Source organism: Lepidochelys kempii, chromosome 10 (genome assembly GCF_965140285.1).
Source record: "Lepidochelys kempii isolate rLepKem1 chromosome 10, rLepKem1.hap1, whole genome shotgun sequence".
Classification (NCBI taxonomy): domain Eukaryota; kingdom Metazoa; phylum Chordata; order Testudines; family Cheloniidae; genus Lepidochelys; species Lepidochelys kempii.
Window position 1 is genome coordinate 38,564,162 of NC_136389.1, and position 20,200 is coordinate 38,584,361.

Genomic DNA, 20,200 nt, shown 5'->3' on the forward strand with positions numbered 1-20,200 from the left:
GCCTCCACACCCAGATGCCCAAGAACGCGGTGGGGGGGCCACCGGCCAACCAGCCACTCCGCCACAGAGGATTGCCCAAAAAAAAGAAGGCTGGCATTCAATAAATTTTAAAGTTGTCAACTTTTAAAGTGCTGTGTGGCATTTTCCTTCCCTCCTCCACCACCCCTCCTGGGCTACCTTGGTAGTCATCCCCCTATTTGTGTGATGAATGAATAACGAATGCATGACTGTGAAGCAGCAATGACTTTATTGCCTCTGCAAGCAATGATTAAAGGGAGGAGGGGAGGGTGGTTAGCTTACAGGGAAGTAGAGTGAACCAAGGGGCAGGGAGTTTCATCAAGTAGAAACAAACAGAACTTTCACACCGTAGCCTGGCCAGTCATGAAACTGGTTTTCAAAGCTTCTTTGATGCGTACTGCACCCTCCTGTGCTCTTCTAACCGCCCTGGTGTCTGCCTGCACGTAAGCAGCAGCCAGGCGATTTGCCTCAACCTCCCACCCCGCCATAAACGTCTCCCCCTTACTCTCACAGATATTGTGGAGCACACAGCAAGCAGTAATAACAGTGGGAATATTGGTTTCGCTGAGGTCTAAGCGAGTCAGTAAACTGCGCCAGCGTGCCTTTAAACGTCCAAATGCACATTCTACCACCATTCTGCACTTGCTCAGCCTGTAGTTGAACAGCTCCTGACTACTGTCCAGGCTGCCTGTGTATGGCTTCATGAGCCATGGCATTAAGGGATAGGCTGGGTCCCCAAGGATAACTACTGGCATTTCAACATCCCCAACAGTTATTTTTTGGTCTGGGAATAAAGTCCCTTCCTGCAGCTTTTGAAACAGACCAGAGTTCCTGAAGATGCGAGCATCATGTACCTTTCCCAGCCATCCCACGTTGATGTTGGTGAAACGTCCCTTGTGATCCACCAGTCCTTGCAGCACTATTGAAAAGTACCCCTTGCGGTTTATCTACTCGGCGGCTTGGTGCTCCGGTGCCAAGATAGGGATATGGGTTCAGTCTATGGCCCCACCACAGCTAGGGAATCCCATTGCAGCAAAGCCATCCACTATGACCTGCACATTTCCCAGACTCTCTACCCTTGATATCAGCAGATCTTTGATTGCGTGGGCTTCTTGCATCACAGCAGCCCCAACAGTAGATTTGCCCACTCCAAATTGATTCCCAACTGACCGGTAGCTGTCTGGCGTTGCAAGCTTCCACAGGGCTATCGCCACTCACTTCTCAACTGTGAGGGCTGCTTTCATCTTGGTATTCATGCACTTCAGGGCAGGGGAAAGCAAGTCACAAAGTTCCATGAAAGTGCCCTTACGCATGCGAAAGTCTTGCAGCCACTGGGAATCGTCCCAGACCTGCAACACTATGCGGTCCCACCAGTCTGTGCTTGTTTCCCGAGCCCAGAATCGGCGTTCCACAGCATGAACCTGCCCCATTAGCACCATGATGCATGCATTGGCAGGGCCCATGCTTTCAGAGAAATCTGTGTCCATGTCCTGATCGCTCACGTGACCGTGCTGATGGTGCCTCCTCGCCCGGTATCGCTTTGCCAGGTTCTGCTGCTGCATATACTGCTGGATAATGCGTGTGGTATTGAATGTGCTCCTAATTGCCAAAGTGAGCTGAGCGGCCTCCATGCTTGCCTTGGTATGGCGTCCGCACAGAAAAAAGGCGCGGAACGATTGTCTGCCGTTGCTCTGACGGAGGGAGGGGCGACTGACAACATGGCTTACAGGATTGGCTTCAGGGAGCTAAAATCAACAAAGGGGGTGGCTTTACATCAAGGAGTATTTCAGGCAGGACTTCATGGAGGGTTCCAATAAGAAATGGTGCACCTAAGTTATTGTTCTTATTGGAACAAGGAGGTTAGTCTGGCCTCTGGTTGATACATGGCTAGATTTACCTTGCTGCACCTTCCCTGTGAGTGACTGCAGTGTGACCTAGAGGAATGAGTCCCCTAGACGGGGGAGGAGGCAAATGAGTACAAAACAAATCTGGTGTATTTCTTGTTTTGATCCACTCCATCTATCTTTTACATCTTTGGCTGGCAGCAGATGGTGCAGAAAGACTGCATGCCAGCCACATCTCATGGCTGCTCGGCAGAAGATGGTGCAATAGGACTGCTAGCAATCCGTATCGCCTGCCTGCTCACCATAAGATGGTTCAATAGGACTGACTGCAGGATTAAAGAGAATGACCTGGTCAAGTCACTCCAAATTTAGTTCCTGCGCCCATGTCTACCCAGGCGCTCGTAGCCGACGTGGCCAGGAGCACCTCGGAAATGACGATGACGGCTACCAGTCGTACTGTACCGTCTGCTGCCACAAGACAAAGAGTTGCTGCTACTGTGTAGCAATGCAGTAACACGTCTGCCAGCACCCAGGAGACATACAGTGATGGTTACCTGAGCGGACTCCATGCTTGCCGTGGTATGGTGTCTGCACAGGTAACTCAGGAAAAAAGGCACAAAACAATTGTCTGCCCTTGCTTTCACGGAGGGAGGGAGGGAACGGGGGCCTGACAATATGTACCCAGAACCACCCGCGACAATGTTTTAGCCCCATCAGAGTGCTCCATTGTGACTGCTCTGGACAGCACTCTCAACTCAGACGCATGATTGTTTGCCATTGCTCTGATGCAGGGAGGGGTGACTGAGGACATGGCTTACAGGGTTGGCTTCAGGGAGCTAAAATCAACAAAGGGGGTGGCTTTACATCAAGTAGTATTTCAGGCAGGACTTCACGGAGGGTTCCAATAAGAAATGGTGCACCTAAGTTATTTTTCTTATTGGAACAAGGAGGTTAGCCTGGCCTCTGGTTGATACATGGCTAGATTTACCTCGCTGCACCTTCTCTGTGAGTGACTACAGTGTGCCCTAGAGGAATGAGGACCCTAGACAGGGGAGGGGGGGAAGCAAATGAGTACAAAACAAATCCGGTCTATTTCTTGGTTTGATCCACTCCATCTATCTTTTACATCTTTGGCTGGCAGCAGATGGTGCAGAAGGACTGCATGCCATCCACATCTCATGGCTGCTCGGCAGAAGATGGTACAGCACGACTGCTAGCCATCCTCATCTCTTGCCTGCCCGGCAGAAGATGGTACAGTACGACTGCTAGCAATCCGTATTGCCTGCCTGCTCACCATAAGACGGTTCAATAGGACTGACTGCAAGACTAAAGAGAATGACCTGGTCAAGTCACTCCAAATTTAGTCCCTGCGCCCATGTCTGCCCAGGTGCTCCCAGCCGACGTGGCCAGGAGCACCTCGGACATGACGATGACGGCTACCGGTCCTATTACACCATCTGCTGCCAGAAGGCAATGGGTTGCTGCTACTGTGTAGCAATGCCGTACCGCGTCTGCCAGCACCCAGGAGACATACAGTGACGGTTATCTGAGCGGGCTCCATGCTTACCGTGGTTTGGCGTCTGCACAGGTAACTCAGGAAAAAAGGCGCGAAACGATTGTCTGCCCTTGCTTTTGCGGAGGGAGGGAGGGAACAGGGGCCTGACGATATGTACCCAGAACCACCCACGACAATGTTTTAGCCCCATCAGGCATTGGGATCTCAACCCAGAATTCCAATGGGCAGCGGAGACTGCGGGTACTGTGGGATAGCTACCCACAGTGCAACGCTCTGGAAGTCGACTCTAGCCTCGGTACTGTGGAAGCGCTCCGCCGAGTTAATGCACTTAATGCACTTAGAACATTTTCTGTGGGGACACACACACTTGAATATATAAAACCAATTTCTAAAAAAACGACTTCTATAAATTTGACCTTATTCCGTAGTGTAGACATACCCTTAGGTCAACCTAGCTATGTCACTCACACCCTGAGAGACACAGTTAAGCCAACCTATGTCCCAGTGTAGACACCTACCGAGTCCACAGAAGAATTCTCCCATTGACTTAGCCACAGCCACCCCTCAGAGTGGAAGATTTACTACAACAATGGAAAAAACCCTTCCATCATTGCAACAAGTGTATACAGTACAGTAGCATAGCTGCAGCTGTGCTATTCTTGTGTAGACATATCCTCAATCTCTACAGGCATGGCCACAGATTTCTAGACAACCTCCTGCTCCTTCCTGTTGATTTTATACTGTAATTAGAATCATAGAATCATAGAATATCAGGGTTGGAAGGGACCCCAGAAGGTCATCTAGTCCAACCCCCTGCTCAAAGCAGGACCAATTCCCAGTTAAATCATCCCAGCCAGGGCTTTGTCAAGCCTGACCTTAAAAACCTGTAAGGAAGGAGATTCTACCACCTCCCTAGGTAACGCATTCCAGTGTTTCACCACCCTCTTAGTGAAAAAGTTTTTCCTAATATCCAATCTAAACCTCCCCCACTGCAACTTGAGACCATTACTCCTCGTTCTGTCATCTGCTACCATTGAGAACAGTCTAGAGCCATCCTCTTTGGAACCCCCTTTCAGGTAGTTGAAAGCAGCTATCAAATCCCCCCTCATTCTTCTCTTCTGCAGGCTAAACAATCCCAGCTCCCTCAGCCTCTCCTCATAACTCATGTGTTCCAGTCCCCTAATCATTTTTGTTGCCCCAGGAATTGCCTGATTCCTCAGAGGTGGGGACTGTTTTGTAATCAGGGCTGGCCTCCAGCCATTAAGGGGTAAGCCACCTGTTACAATTCTCTCTTTTAAATGTTTTTCCCTCACTGGTTGCTGTGAGAGAGACCCACACAGACAGGAGAAACTGACTAAGGTCTCAATTCTGTGGACACTTAAAGCACTCTGAGTTATGCCTCTCACAGATGGCATGGGTAAAGTTAGCCATGTGTCAATGTTTGCATAATCTGGGCTCAAATGATTGACTACAAAGGGGGAAAACAGTTAAATTGACTATAAACAAAGTTGTGTCAAACTTTAAAAATTAGAGACTAGATGAGGGATGAGAATCACCCCCCCCCAGTTATGATTATCTTCGATATAACTTATAACAATAGTAGGTACATTTTTCAAAAAGTATGATTTTTAAGATGACAATGTCCCTTAAAATTAATACATATGTTGTACAAGATTATGCACTAGGCAATTTTCTTCTGTAATTAGGAAAAGCAGAATCACTGGTATTTAACTTGGTAAATAACTCTTTCCCCACATCCTCATTGTGACTGTGTAATTTTATCATTGGCTAGCAAATGTCTTCACACAGAGACGTGCCCAGTCCCCCATAAGACTTATATTCTGCCAGCTGTTTTTTTGGTGATGAGACTGACACTGCCATAGGCTGTCTCGCCTGAAGATTCATGCTGTTCATCTCTGCATCTGAAAGGCTAAAAAGGAGGAAAATCCAAGAGCCACAGCTCAAGCAGGCTGGGGGAGGGTTGTTTACAGCTGCAGTCTTCCCCAGTAAAACCCATGCCTGTTTTTATACTGTGGTGCTATTGGGATGAGCAATCCTCCCCTACCCCCCAAGCACCTCACAGTAGGTAAGGGTGCTGCTTAATCTGATTCATAACATAACCCTTCCTTTTCTACTACTGATTCCTTACAACCCACTCCAGCCTGTTTAGAAGCTGTTGCTCCTTCACCAAAAGGAAGTGTTCTGGTTTCTCCACTCCTCAGAAGCAACTATGGATTTAACACTACAGTTAACTGGGAAATCTTGTTAATTTGTGTTCTCTGTCCATGTCACAGAAGCAGCATTTTCCATAATTAATTTGCTGAGCTTCTAATGGTGTCTGTCTATGATGGGGCATCTGCCCCACACTGGCGTACAAGGGGTTAATAGGGCAATTTCTCTCCTTGCCTTTTGGCCCACATCACTTTTTCTACCTATCCCATCAGTCACATATATATTTTTGTGGTGTGGGGGAAGGTAGCTAGATAGATGTGACAGGGGCTACCTACATATCTACTTTTCCCCACCACATCACATGTGGTGGACTCTATTGTTTTGTTCTCTTCACACTGAACAGTGTGGAGACTGCAGGGACACAAATCAGTTACTGGGCTCAGCAGGTCAGGGCATGATGTGACCATAATGATGGCATATTTTCCCCCTTCAGTTCAGTGTCTATCAATTAAATTTAACAACTTCAGAAAAAGGAATTAAATATTTTAGGAGCAAATCAGTTGAGGAAGAAACAAAACTTGGGTTTAGATATTACACTATAAGAGATCAAGATGTGGACTTTTTGGTGTTAATCTTTGAAATCAATGTAATTATCATATGCCATGAACAGAAGAGTTGGACAGCAAGGGAGTCTCAACCAAAAGCAAAGAGAATGAATAAAATATACAGATAGAAGGCAAAATTGTGCTGTGCTGTAAGGATCAGCACTTCAAACAGTGCTGTGGTAATTAGCACAATACCATCTTAGAGAAATCCAAAACCATTTACGTACACTCTCTGGCTTTATTGCAGAGTTCCCAAGGGAATGTAAACTAAGGGTACTGGGGACACATTGTTTAGTGTATTGTTTGATAAAAACAACAAGGAGTCCGGTGGCACCTTAAAGACTAACAGATTTATTATACCCAAATAAATCTGTTAGTCTTTAAGGTGCCACCTGACTCCTTGTTGGTTTTGTGGATACAGACTAACACGGCTGTTTGATGTTTGATAAAAGAGAGCCAAAAGTCAAGGAAAGTCCTTGAAAGTGAAAGCTACAGGCAGAATGAAGAAATATAATGAACATTAGATTCACATGAAAATACTTTGATGTCAGTAATGTGGAAGCACAGTCTTCTAGGTGGGCACTAACCCTTGTGTCAGGCACACGAATAGAACTGTTGTGTCATCTGCCATCACAAAAGGCAACTAGGAAAGCTGAGACCCCATTCTGTATGTCACCTGTATTTATTATTCCTGGGGGAATTCTGCATCACTGCGCATGCGCAGAATTCATGTCCCCTGAAGATTTCTTTGCTTCCTCACAGAAAAATGACTTCTGATGGGGAAGCAAAGGGAAGCTGCAAGAGCAGTTATGTATCCCTCCCTGGCAGTGCAGGCAAGTCAGTTTGGGTGACTGAAGCAGCTGATAGAAACATAAATCACCCTGGCCGGGGCGAGAGAAGATGGGCAGTCATGCATGTGAGAGAGAGTGACACTTAGTCCCTCTTGCTCACTGTTGTGGCATGCTCAGCGTGGAGGGGCAGGGCTTTGGGGTGTTTCTGAGGAGGTAGGAGTGGGGCAGGCTCTGTCCTCTCAGGTAGAACAGAATGTATAGAATCACAGGACTGGAAGGGACCTCGAGAGGTCATCTAGTCCAATCCCCTGCACTCATGGCAGGACTAAGTATTATTTAGACCATCCCTGATAGGTGTATACTCCTGGGGGGAATTCTGCACCACTGCGCAATGCAGAATTTTGCAGAAATTAATGTGTGCACAGAATTTCCTTTCCCCCACAGAAATGGGCTGCAATGCTGCTAGCTGCCACTGGACCCAACAGAGCCCAGCTTGCACAAAGAAGACACTGCTGTGGGAGGGAGAGGGAGCTAGAGGGTTCCTGGCAGTTGCTGTTCCCAGCATGCCCTGAGAGAAGGAAAGGGCAGCAGGCGGGAAACTCCATGCAAGCCTGGTACCGACCATCAGGCTGTTTCTCCCTCTGTATTCCTGGGCTCTGTGGGGAGGGGTTGTGGGCATCTGGCCCCTGGCTGGGCTCGGGGGCAGGGGAGTTGCAGAGAAACAGGAACAGGGTTTTCATAGGGGTTTCTTTAACTTTATTCCTGAGGGAATTTTTGTGTGTGTCTGTATTGTTACAGACATACTTGCTGACAGGTATTTTGAAATAAATTACCAAAATAATTGAAACTGGTGTGATTATGTAGTGTTATTTTGACAAATACATTTTGCAGAATTTTAAAATAGTGTGCAGAATTTTAAATTTTTTGGTGCATAATTTTTAATTTTTTGGTGCAGAATGCCCTGAGGAGTAATTTATGATTACTGTCTGCATGATGGACAGCGTGCATTACCTGTGTTCATGGCAGATACAGTCACAATGACAGGATCCACATGATGTGACGTGTCCCTGTGTAACTTGCTCGAACACTGGTGTCCATGACAAAGCAAAGGAACAAGGTGCATATCTGCGTAATAAACAGGTAGACACTGACTGTTGGAGATCCAAGTCAAAGGCATTACATATATTGTCTGTTATCTTTTTTCTTCAAGGTATTATTTAGTTGCTAAAACTTTGGAGACTTGTGGTTATCATTATCATGCCAAATCAGCAGTTAAAAAACTCAGAATTTCTTCAAGCCACATGGATTGGAAGAGAAGGATGAGAGTAGAGGCTGTGGGAATTGAAGAATATGCATGTCCTGAGATTATGTATGTTGAGAAAGGAATTGAAGACTATGCATACTCTAAGATTAGGTGTGCATCAAGAATCTCAAATCAATTTTGATTGGAAGGTGCAAGCAGTTACATGCACTTATCTATAATATACACTATTACTTGCTCTACCTTATCCCTTTGGTGTTTTTCTCTTCCTTACTACTGTGTTGGTGCTGTAGCACAGGGAGACTTCCCCTGACACAAACTGCGCTTCCTAATACATTTCCCACCTTTATGAGTCTCTAAAAAGGAGTATTGCCTACACTGTTCTATTCTTCTGTCCCCAGATCGTGTTGGAAAACCAACAAAGGGGGTTGTCCTATTTAAAATCAATTAATCTTCCTCCTTGGTCAAATGTTACCAAACTAGACAACTACCAGTATTTATTCCTACCTACATGCCTCCAGCTTTCATCCAGACCACACCACACAATCCATTGTCTACAGCCAAGCTCTACGATACAACCGCATTTGCTCCAACCCCTCAGACAGAGACAAACACCTACAAGATCTCTATCAAGCATTCTTACAACTACAGTACCCACCTGCGGAAGTGAAGAAACAGATTGATAGAGCCAGAAGAGTACCCAGAAGTCACCTACTACAGGACAGGCCCAACAAAGAAAACAACAGAACGCCACTAGCCATCACCTTCAGCCCCCAACTAAAACCTCTCCAACGCATCATCAAGGATCTACAACCTATCCTGAAGGACGACCCATCACTCTCACAGATCTTGGGAGACAGGCCAGTCCTTGCTTACAGACAGCCCCCCAAACTGAAGCAAATACTCACCAACAACCACACACCACACAACAGAACCACTAACGCAGGAACCTATCCTTGCAACAAAGCCTGTTGCCAACTGTGTCCACATATCTATTCAGTGGACACCATCATAGGGCCTAATCACATCAGCCACACCATCATAGGCTCGTTCACCTGCACATCTACCAATGTGATATATGCCATCATGTACCAGCAATGCCCCTCTGCCATGTACATTGGTCAAACTGGACAGTCTCTACATAAAAGAATAAATGGACACAAATCAGATGTCAAGAATTATAACATTCAAAAACCAGTTGGAGAACACTTCAATCTCTCTGGTCACTCGATTACAGACCTAAAAGTGGCAATACTTCCACAAAAAAACTTCAAAAACAGACTCCAACGACAGACTGCTGAATTGGAATTCATTTGCAAACTGGATACAATTAACTTAGGCTTGAATAGAGACTGGGAGTGGATGGGTCATTACACAAAGTAAAACTATTTCCCCATGTTTATCCCCCCCCCCCACTGTTCCTCAGACGTTCTTGTCAACTGCTGGAAATGGCCCGCCTTGATTATCACTACAAAAGGTTTCCCCCCGCCCCCCTCCCGCTTTCCTGCTGTAATAGCTCACCTTAAGTGATCACTCTGGTTACAGTGTGTATGGTAACACCCATTGTTTCATGTTCGCTATGTATATAAATCTCCCCACTGTATTTTCCACTGAATGCATCCGATGAAGTGAGCTGTAGCTCACGAAAGCTTATGCTCAAAGAAAATTGTTAGTCTCTAAGGTGCCACAAGTACTCCTTTTCTTTTTTCATAAATATATAGAGTGCAACATCAAAGGCAGCCCTGTCCACCGAAACTCTAGAGAAACCTGTCTTCCCAAAGCGTCACACCACAGAGAAGACTGACCCAGATCAAGCCCAGACATCCAGCTTCATGACGAAAATGCAGGGAAGGGCTGGGGGAATGGAGACTTCTCAGGAGGGAAGGGTCAGCGCTCTCCCCAACCAAGATCCCAGTGCCAGGATGGAGGGATGCCTTTAACTCAGGCCGAATTCTAACTGAGGAAGAAATTCTTCCTAGAGGCAAAGTGCTTGGAGGCAGGAGAGGAGAGAGAGGCAAAGTGCTTGGAAATGAAATGCTTGGAGATAGAAGCAGAGATGAAATACTTGGAAGTGGATGCAAAGTGCTCGTAGGTGGAAGTGGAGGAGAGGAGAGAGGCAAAGCATTTGGAAACAAAGTGTTTGGAGTTGGAAGTGGAAAGAGAGGTGAAGTGTTTGGAGGTGGAAATGGAGCTGAAGCGCTTAGAGCTGGAAAAGGCTAAGATGGATCAACCAGGTAGCCATATCGGTGGTCCTCCACATACTGCTCCCCATTCCAAGAAATTTCCCACATACAAGGTAGGCAATAATACAGAGGTCTTCTTAGAAAATGTTGAAAGGGCCTGCCTTGGGTACAACATCCCTACAGACCAGTATATGGTGGAGCTGAGGCCACAACTCAGTGGACCTTTAGCAGAGGTGGCAGCTGAAATGCCTAAAGAACACACAAACAAGTATGAACTTTTTAAAGAAAAGGCCAGAATTAGGATGGGGCTAACACCTGAGCAGGACCGTCGGCGGTTCAGAGCCCGAAGGTGGAAACCAGACATGGCATTTTTCCAACACGCCTACCACACTGTGAAAAATTAGGATGCCTGGATATCAGGAGCAAGTGTGAAGACTCTGGAAGATCTGTCTCGCCTCATGCAAATGGAATAATTCTTACAGGGTGTTCCTGAGGAAATAGAAAGGTACATCCTAGATTGGAAGCCTAAAACTGTAATTGAGGTGGGGGAGATCGAAGCCAAATGGGTGGAGATGGCAGAGGAGAAGAAAGCTACAAGCAGTTAGTGCGGATAGCAGAAGGGGCAACCCGAGACAACACCCCACAATCAAAGTCAGCCCAAGGCCCCACCTCGCAAGGAGGAGCCCTCCACACAGCCAGGGAAACCCCAGATGCCCTCTTGTCCCACGACCCCACTCTCCAACCACCCACCTCGCCCCAGCCCACAGTCAGCTGGGCGATGCTTTGAATGTAATGAGCTGGGGCAAGTGAAGGCCAACTGCCCCAAGAGCACCAGCCGACTGCAATTCATCACCCCAGGGTCCCAACGAGAGTCTTCAGGCCCAGATGCCTCGCAAATATCCCAGAGCGAAGGGATACTGTGAGTGTGGGTCAGAGGAAGATTACTGCATGGAGAGACACTGGAGCACAGATGTCAGCTCGCCACCAATCCCTGGTGGACCCCAAATTCATCGACCCAGAGGCCCAGATGACAGTGCAACACTTTAAGGCCAACTCTTTTAACTTCTCTTCAGCCAAGTTCCCTTCAGTCCAGTAGAAGGGCTGGTCAGGAATATGGACTTTGCAGTCTATGACGATTATCCCATTCCCATGCTGCTGGGAGAAGACATACCACGTAAGGCTAACAAAAAGGGTGGGGCTGGACACCTGCAGCCAGGCTAAACAGGCCTCCACACTTAACTCCATTCCTGAGCCTCCTACAGGGACCCAGGCAGAGGTGGTGAAACCAGATCCCAGACCAAAGTCTATGGCAGCAGTTGTAGATCCAGTTCCTGGGACCTACCCAGAACCAGCCCAAGAATTGGAACTGGTAGAGTAGTCAGCACCAGAGCCCGTGCTTACAACCCCACCAGAGACAGGGGAGCCAGCACCAAAGGGTGCCACAGAGCCTGCACCTGCAGCAGCAGCTAAACCAGAGCAAGAAGCTCAACTGGAGCCTGAAGTACAACCTAGTGCACCAGTGGAAAGCGGTTCACAATCGACGGAGACAATCCCATCACCTGCATCGCTTCCAGTGGGACCAAGCCCAAGTCCACAACCCAGCAAGAAACTAATCTCTCCAGCATCAAGGGAGCAATTCCAGGCAGAGCAGGAAGTGGATGAAAGCCTCAAGGGAGCTTGGATGGCAGCATGGAGAGACCCACCACCTCTCAGCTTTTCCAAAAGGTCCAGGTTTGTTGTAGAAGGAGGACTCATATACAAGGAAACCCTTTCTGGTGGGCACAAGGAGGACTGGCATCCTCACAGACAGTTGGTAGTTCCAACTAAGTATAGGGAAAAGTTCTTGAGCTTAGCCCACAATCACCCTAGTGGCCATGCTGGGGTGAACAGGACCAAAGACTGTTTGGGGAAGTCATTTCACTGGGAGGGAATGGGCAAGGATGTTCCTACCTATGTCCATTTCTTGTGAGGTGTACCAGAGGGTGGGAAAGCCCCAAGACCAGGTCAAGGCCCCTCTCCAGCCACTCCCCATCATTGAGGTTCCATTTCAGCATGTAGCTTTGGATATTCTGGATCTTTTCCTTAAGAGTACACCCAGAGGAAAGCTATACATACTGACCTTCATGGATTTTGTCACCCGATGGCCAGAAGCAGTAGCTCTAAGCAACACCAGGGCTAAAGGCATGAGCCAGGAATTGGCAGACATTTTTGCCAGGGTAGGTTGGCCCTCCAACATCCATCAGATTCAGGAACTAACTTCCTGGCAGGGATCATGAAACATCTTTGTGAAACTCATGGGGTGAGCCACTTGGTTGCCACCCCTTACCACCATCAAACAAATGGCCTAGTGGAGAAGTTTAATGGGGAACTTTGGGGGCCATGCTATGTAAATTCGTAAATGAGCACTCCAGTGATTGGGACCTAGTGTTGCAGCAGTTGCTCTTTGCCTAATGGGCTGTACCACATCCCAGTCTGGAGTTTTCACCCTTTGACCTCGGTTATGGCCTTGAGGTTAAGGGGCCATTACAGCTGGGGAAGCAGCAATGGGAGGGGGTTACATCTTCTCCAGGAACTAACATTTTGGACTTTGTAACCAGCCTGCAAAACACCCGCAAGGACTCTCTAGCCCTTGCTTGAAAAAACCTACAGGATGCTCAACAAGAGCAAAAGGCCTGGTATGAAAAACATGCCAGAGAACATTCCTTTGAAGTAGGTGACCATCTCATGATCCTGAAAGCGCTCCAGGCCAATAAGATGGAAGCATTGTGAGAGGGCCATTTATGGTCTGAAAGTGCCTGGGAGCTGTTAATTACCTCATAGCGTCCCCAGACCCTACCTTAAAACCTAAAGTATACCATGTTAATTCTCTAAAGCCCTTTTATTCACGAGAAATCAAGGTTCTCCAGTTTACAGCCTAGGAGAGAGATGATGCTGAGTGGCCTGAAGGAGTCTACTATGAAGGAAAACGCAATGGTGGTGTAGAAGAGGTGAGCCTTTGCATAACCCTTGGGTGTAAGCAGCAACACTAGCCTATGAGGATATCCGATGCGTGGTAATACTGGATTTAGCTCTCACAGTTCATGTCATCAGTAGAAAGTCAAGAGTCATTATCTTTGAAAACTCATGGTTATCTTTGAAAACTCGTGGTGAACGGGGGAAGTCCCGGATGACTGGAAAAAGGCTAATGTAGTGCCAATCTTTAAAAAAGGGAAGAAGGAGGATCCTGGGAACTACAGGCCAGTCAGCCTCACCTCAGTCCCTGGAAAAATCATGGAGCAGGTCCTCAAAGAATCAATCCTGAAGCACTTGCATGAGAGGAAAGTGATCAGGAATAGCCAGCATGGATTCACCAAGGGAAGGTCATGCCTGACTAATCTAGTCGCCTTTTATGATGAGATTACTGGTTCTGTGGATGAAGGGAAAGCAGTGGATGTATTGTTTCTTGACTTTAGCAAAGCTTTTGACACGGTCTCCCACAGTATTCTTGTCAGCAAGTTAAGGAAGTATGGGCTGGATGAATGCACTATAAGGTGGGTAGAAAGCTGTCTAGATTGTCGGGCTCAACGGGTAATGATCAATGGCTCCATGTCTAGTTGGCAGCCGGTGTCAAGTGGAGTGCCCCAGGGGTCGGTCCTGGGGCCGGTTTTGTTCAATATCTTCATAAATGATCTGGAGGATGGCGTAGATTGCACTCTCAGCAAATTTGCGGATGATACTAAACTGGGAGGAGTGGTAGATACGCTGGAGGGGAGGGATAGGATACAGAAGGACCTAGACAAATTGGAGGATTGGGCCAAAAGAAATCTGATGAGGTTCAATAAGGATAAGTGCAGGGTCCTGCACTTAGGACGGAAGAATCCAATGCACCGCTACAGACTAGGGGCCGAATGGCTAGGCAGCAGTTCTGCGGAAAAGGACCTAGGGGTGACAGTGGATGAGAAGCTAGATATGAGTCAGCAGTGTGCCCTTGTTGCCAAGAAGGCCAATGGCATTTTGGGATGTATAAGTAGGGGCATAGCGAGCAGATCGAGGGACGTGATCGTTCCCCTCTATTCGACATTGGTGAGGCCTCATCTGGAGTACTGTGTCCAGTTTTGGGCCCCACACTACAAGAAGGATGTGGATAAATTGGAGAGAGTCCAGCGAAGGGCAACAAAAATGATTAGGGGTCTAGAACACATGACTTATGAGGAGAGGCTGAGGGAGCTGGGATTGTTTAGTCTGCAGAAGAGAAGAATGAGGGGGGATTTGATAGCTGCTTTCAACTACCTGAAAGGGGGTTCCAAAGAGGATGGCTCTAGACTGTTCTCAATAGTAGCAGATGACAGAACGAGGAGTAATGGTCTCAAGTTGCAGTGGGGGAGGTTTAGATTGGATATTAGGAAAAACTTTTTCACTAAGAGGGTGGTGAAACACTGGAATGCGTTACCTAGGGAGGTGGTAGAATCTCCTTCCTTAGAGGTTTTTAAGGTCAGGCTTGACAAAGCCCTGGCTGGGATGATTTAACTGGGAATTGGTCCTGCTTCGAGCAGGGGGTTGGACTAGATGACCTTCAGGGGTCCCTTCCAACCCTGATATTCTATGATTCTATGATTCTAGTAACTATGTTACACAATGCATAAATAACCTTCAAATTCACTGTGTCAAGATATTATTGAGGACAGAATGCTAGTGGGAGTTAGAAAAAGATTATGGATTTATAATCCAACTGCACAAAAACATTGTTAAAAACAGTTAAGGTTTCTTAAAGGCAAAATCCAGCCACATAAACCCTCAAAAAGCAAGGAAATGATCAGTAAAAGGCAACTTATTTACAACATTTTGACACCAATACAGCATATTAATAAGTCTCACTGACAGACTCTGCCCCTCCATCTGGAACTCCTTTCCACCTCCAGCGGATAAAACCACACACTACACAAAATATGTTAATCTCACTTGAACTGTAATGTAAAACCTTAACTGTCACCTAATAAGAATGTTCACAGTAACATTCATTAATATTAAAAAGCACAAGGAATATAAAACCTCATGCTTCAGGGCAGAAGCCAAACAGCAGCTGCCTGGAGTCAGGAAGATACTTCCACCATGAGCAGATTATTTTCTATAGCATTGGTACTATGATGCTATAATTCTCTTTAGAAGTGATATAACTCCTTTGATTCAGTGGAATTGCATCCAGGATGAACTTGTCCTATTTAAAATCAATTAATCTTCCTCCTTGGTCAAATATTACCAAACTAGACAACTACCAGTATTTATTCCTTTATACACAGAAAGCCTTCAATATTCCCACCCCCTTCAAAAAATCTAAATAAACATCATAGGACCACTAAAACACATGCCGTGCCATTTCAGTGATCAGTCTCCCTGCTCTTGCTATCACCTCTCTTCTGCTTGTATGTTTTCTGTTTACACTGTCTAGCTAGATTGGAAGGTCTCTGGGAGAGGGATCTCATCTTCATATCTATCTGTAATGCACCTAGCTCTCTATTGTCGCTATACAAAAATTTCCGCAGGTGGCTAGCCAGAGAAGGGGAGATGAGGTTCAGCCCCACCTGTGACAGGATCAGCTCACTTCCCTAGGTGGAGAAAATGGAGGAGGTCGTGTTACTCAGTTAGGCCTGGAGTATATAAAACAGAGGGCTGTGGAGAGCCAGAGGGGGCTTTGGGGCTGGGCTGACGTTTCCCCCAGCTTGGGGAAGAGGTGGAGGGAAATGTCTGCAAAGAGCAAGAAAAGTCTTGCAGGCTGGGACTGACTCATGGAGGAGAGGGCATGCTGGATGGATCAGAGGAAGACTGGGAAGGCTAAGTGCTTTTGAGGTGGGGCAGTAGCTTGTCAAGGAGAGATGGAAAATTTAGTGGATGATACTGAAGCTAGTCTAGAAAATGTAGAAGGGGATGGCAAGGAGGAAGAATGGTCACAGGTTCGGAAAAAGAAAAGGGTGGATTGCGTGATTCAGAAGGATCAGCAAGTAGGAGATAGGAAACTTTGTAATTGTGAAATCACTGGTTCAGGATATAAAGATAGAGGATGTTAACCTCCTAAAGTAGCAGAGTGGTTAAAAAAGTGCGCTCGTGATATAGTGAGAGCTAGGAAACTACAAGATGGTGATTTGTTAGTGGAATGTAAAAAAAAAGTGGGGAAACTACTTAAGACTAAGGTTCTATGAAAACGGAAAGTAAGCTGTCAACTCCCCAAGTTTCTGCTGGAAACAAAAGGATAGTGTATGGTGTTCTTATTAAAATGACTGGAGATGAAATCAAGCAAGATATAGGAGATACGGTGATTATGCTAAGTAGTTAATTAGCCGGAGAGGAGGTGGGAGGTTAAAAAAAAGAGCATTTAAAATATTAAATAAAAGAAAAATATAAAAGGTTAAAAGAAAACACATGGCAAAAAAGGGAATTTTATAAAGCAGAGACTGTTTAGTAAGCACATGGTAAAAAATATAAAGGGAGGTTAATAGAAAAGCATTTAAAATATTAAATATAAGGATAGGTTAAGAAAAGAGCATTTAAAAGAGTTAAATAAAAGAGAAACATATAAAGATAGGTTAAAAGAGAGAACAGGGCAGGAAAAAGGAAAAGAAAGCCCCTTTGCAAAGGACAAAGATTGGCAGCACGTGGTTGAGTCAGAGAGAGAGAGAGATCTTACCCTTGCGACTGTTCCTGCGGAAAGAGGGAGCTCCCAAGGCTCACTACCCCTCAGGCTAGTTACCTCTGCCTTTGGATCAGACCAATCAGATGCTGTTCTACAGTTGCGTCATAGAATAAATTTTCCTGAACCACTCCTACAGTCCCAAGATTTTTAAACAAGAGCGATCTCCCTCCCCTCCCCTCACTACCCCCTCTCTCCTTTAACTGCTTTATTCTTATCTAAAAAAACAAACCCCAAGCATCTTTCCCGCCATGTAGCACTTTTACACGGGTGCTTTAATAAAGGTTAAAACCATAAGCCCTTAATAACAAACAGTTTTTAAAAGTTTTTCCCTATGCTTTTGGTGAGGACAATTTGAAGCTGCAGCAAAAGCAGCTTTGTTAGCCTGTGAATTAGAGATAAAGAAGGCTGTTAGATGTCCAGAACAAAGAGATATGAAGTTTGTTTCTTTTTAAACTTTTGAACAAAAGCAAGTAAAAGTTATATTAAGTTTTGTAAAGTAATAAAGCTCTATTTTATAATCACTTGAAAAGACAAGCCTATTTGAGGAAACAGCCCTTTATTTTACATTTTTACATGTGTTTCAATAAAAAATTAGCATGCAGAAACACCCCAGAGTTAAAACCACAGAACCTTAGTAACAGCTAGTTTATATTCCTCTTATTCTGTAATCCAGTGGATCAGAGAGAAGTTTATTTTCCTCTCCATTTTTTAACAAATCCATGTGAAAGTTATATTAAGCTTATATTTACTTAAACATTTTAATTTTTGTTGCATTATCAGACTGTTTTTGGTCTTAAATGTTTGCAGACCATGGACTGAGACATAGATACATGCTTCTGTGTTTGTTTTGTGTTTAGAAGCTGTATTTAAAATAATGCTTTATAAAAACAAAAAGTATTTTTGTGTACTTTGTGTTTATAAGAAGAAAAAAAGCATTGTAGGGGTTTTTATTAATAAGTTTAGTGGGCATTTTTAAATGAGCAAGTTTGCTTTAAAAATCTGTTTAGTTACTATTAAACAAAGCCAGGGCCATAAAATTAATTAAAGGAAACAGAGGTGTAGATTTGAAAGCCTCCTGGTTACAGAAATGTTAATGGGCATATCACTATTTACATAGTCTTTTTATTAACAGTTTAAATAACTTACTATATAAAATAAGAACTTTTTACAATTAAAGTTTAAAGAAGCTAAGTTATGTAGTAACATGCCTCCCTCCTTTTTTCCCAGGAAAAAAAAACAAAAAAACCCCAAAAAACGAGTAAAGGACCCCTGGTCCATTCTTATCTTTAAAAAAAAGGACCTCCCCCCCCCCCCCCGCCCGAGACAAAAGCTGGCCAACACATAATATGAAAGGTTTCAGAGTAGCAGCCGTGTTAGTCTGTATTCGCAAAAAGAAAAGGAGTACTTGTAGCACCTTAGAGACTAACCAATTTATTTGAGCATAAGCTTTTGTGAGTACTCCTTTTCTTTTTATATAATATAAACAATTTTAAAATGCCCTTAACAATGTGTTTTCTAAAGTAATGCCTAAAAAACCCATCTTTTCTAACTTATTAAAAATGTAAAATAAAAAGATAACCAAACCCAGCCCTCATTGCCTGTAAATTGTGCAGAAAGCTTTAAAAGTTAGGGTCCAGTTACAAACCATCCCAACTGTGACTTTTTAAAAAAGGGTTAGAACATAATATGAAAAATTTCAAAAAAATCCACAGTAAACCACAAAAGGCTTATGTAGTTTCTTTATATATTGGTTTGATTAAAGGAAACAAATGTGTAGGTTTTAAAAGCCACAGCAACCTAAAAAGGAACCTTTTTAACAGTGTAAAATAAGAAGGAAAAAAACATTTTAGGGCTTTTAGTAATATGTTTAACAGGGGTTATTTTTGAATCAGCAAGCTTATTTTAAAAAGCTGTTTAGTTACCATTAAACAAAAGCCAAGGCCATGAAATTTAATTAAAAGAAACAGGTTGCAGCTTTTAAAGACTTCTGGTTACAGAGATATTAATGAACACTTACATTTTATTTTTATTAACTGTTTAAATACACTTAATATATAAAATAAGAACTATTTACAATTAAAGTTTAAAGAAGCTAAAGTATGTAGCAACATGCCCCTCTCCTTTTTTTCCTAGAAAAAAAATGACCCTTACACACCCTGGTTTTTCGAAGAAATGCCTTTTTAAATTTTATTTTTTGGGGGGGCCCCATGCCTTTTTTTTCAACAGGTTTAGGCCTATAAATAGAGACAGAAAACTGGATAATGCTGTCAAAGAAATATTGCTGATGCAAGACTTCTGCTGTCCTGGGGAGCAACGACATGGTAAGAAAAATTACTAGTGTGTGTGTGCCTCCACAGTTTTATGCATGTGTTGTGTTTAGTTAAAAGTTAATTTGTTTCTTTTAAATAGGACCATACCTTTTCCCTTGACATACCAGATTCTGCACTAAAAGTTTTAAATTGTGGTACGCTGATTAATATGCTACACAGTTATGGTTTATTTTTAAAAGAAATGGTTTTAAGGATTTTATTACTTTTTTAATTTAGAACAAGATGGAAGTCAAAATCAATGGTATGAGCTGTTTATTTAATGTGTCTGAAATAACGGTTATTGGAATTAGTGAAATAACGGTTATTGGAATTAGTGAACATTTTTTCCCCCTAGGGGTTGTGCATTAACATGTGTATTGGGGCTATGTTTGTTACTATTAGTAAAAAAGAAGTTGCCTTTTCCCCAAAGATTTTACTGTAATAAAAAAAGGGGGGGGGGATTTGCTGGCGGCTGTTGAGGGTTTGGGAGCCGCATGGTGCTCCTGTGCTGTAAGTGGGAAAAGCACTTTTTTTTTTTTTTTTACATTGTATTTGAACACACAGTTTTTCAGCACCATTTCTATAAAAAGTGTTTCAGGATCATGGGATGGGTTATGTGTGAAAGCTTTTGAAATATATATATGGGGGATATATTTGTTGCTGTTAGTAAAAAGAACCTATGGGATTATGTGTTTAAAAACATTTTGTTTATGTGTATTGGCAGATTTATCAAATGTTATCCCACAAGAAGAAATGCTAAAGGGGATCTTGCTTAAAGGGGCCAAGAAATTTCCCTCTGAATCAGTTACAGTTTGGAACAAGGGAATCTGTCCCCCT

General features: G+C 44.4%; 1 long non-coding RNA gene across 1 annotated transcript in view; it reads right to left on the bottom strand.

Moving 5' to 3' along the window:
* The window catches only part of LOC140917982 (uncharacterized), a 29,440-nt gene extending 12,372 nt beyond the window's left edge, over nt 1-17,068 (bottom strand). Inside the window, exons 1-2 of the long non-coding RNA XR_013636414.1 lie at nt 17,049-17,068; nt 7,958-8,071 (exon numbers count right to left, since the gene is read on the bottom strand). This is a non-coding gene — a long non-coding RNA (uncharacterized LOC140917982). The remainder of the gene's footprint in view (nt 1-7,957; nt 8,072-17,048) is intronic.
* Nucleotides 17,069-20,200: the final 3,132 nt, after the last annotated feature.